Source organism: Pygoscelis adeliae, unplaced genomic scaffold (assembly GCF_000699105.1).
Source record: "Pygoscelis adeliae isolate BGI_AS28 unplaced genomic scaffold, ASM69910v1 Scaffold1145, whole genome shotgun sequence".
Classification (NCBI taxonomy): domain Eukaryota; kingdom Metazoa; phylum Chordata; class Aves; order Sphenisciformes; family Spheniscidae; genus Pygoscelis; species Pygoscelis adeliae.
The window spans coordinates 1-1,300 of NW_008824881.1; the positions used below are offsets into that span (position 1 = coordinate 1).

At 64.4% G+C, this 1,300-nt stretch overlaps 1 pseudogene; it reads left to right on the plus strand.

The window, feature by feature from the left end:
- Positions 1–208: 208 nt before the first annotated feature.
- The window catches only part of LOC103917397, a 10,761-nt pseudogene continuing 9,669 nt past the window's right edge, over positions 209–1,300 (plus strand).

The following is a 1,300-nucleotide window of genomic DNA, read 5'->3' on the forward strand; positions in this document are numbered from 1 at the left end:
GTGTCCCCTGGCAGGGTCCTGGCAGGGGGGTCCCATGTGTCCCCCCAGGAGTGTGTCACGTGTCCCCAAGAAGAGGGGTCCTACGTGTCCCCCAAGGGGTGTCCCTGCGTGCCCCCAAGAGGGTCCCATGTGTCCCCAGGGGGAGGGTCCCACATGTCCTCGGGGGGGTCCTGCATGTCCTTAAGAAGAGGGGTCTTTCATGTCCCCCATGAGGGTCCCGCTTGTCCCCAAGAAGGTCTCGCACATCTGCCAGGTCCTTTCCACCCCCATGACCATCCCCCGTGTCCCCGAGGAGAGGGCTGGCACGCCTGCCCTGGGGGGTGTCCCTGGTGTCCCCAGTTCCCCCCCAGGCCTTGACGCCGTCGCCCCCGGCCAGGTGATGTTCTGCACCCTCAACACGCACAAGGTGGACATGGAGAAGCTGCTGGGCGGCCAGATCGGCCTCGAGGACTTCATCTTCGCCCACACCAAGGGCCAGCGCAAGGAGGTCGAGGTCTTCAAGTCAGAGGAGGCCTTGGGTCTCACCATCACTGACAACGGCGCTGGCTACGCCTTCATCAAGGTGACACCCCCGGGAGGGCACGTTGTCACCGGGCAGGGAGACCTGGGGGTGCTCAGAGAAGGTCCTGAGCCACCCTGGCGTTGGGGGAGACACGAGGACATCCCGGGTGGTGCCCAAGTCAACGTGGGGATGGGGAAGGAGGACACCAAGGGACATCCCTGGCCATTGTGGGGGGACGTGGGGATCTGGATTATTGCGGGGGGGGGCGTGGGGGCCCCCTGGGTGGTCCCTGAGCCAGGGACATGGGGCTGGGGGGGACACACAGGGACCTCCCAGATGGTGCCCAGGTCAACACGGGGATGGGGAAGGAGAACACCAAGGGACATCCCAGACCATCATGAGACTCCCTGGGTGGTCTCTGAGTTTTCCTGGGGCCGGGGGGGGACCCCGGGACATCCCTGACCATGGTGGGGGGACATGGAGACCCCTGAATGGTCCCTGAGCAGCCATGGGTCTGGCAGGGGGGACACGAGGACATCCCAGATGGTTCCCAAGTCAACATGGTGATGGGGAAGGAGGATAACAAGGGACATCGTGGATTATCATGGGGGGACATAGGGACTCCTGGATGGTCCTTCAGCTGATTTGGGACTGGGTGGGGACATGGGGACATCCCAGATGGTTCCTGAGTGGACATGGGGATGGGGAAGGAGAACACCAAGGGTCATCCTGGATTATTGCGGGGGGGACGTGGGGACCCCTTGGGTGGTCCCTGAGCTGCCCTGGGGCTGGGGGGGG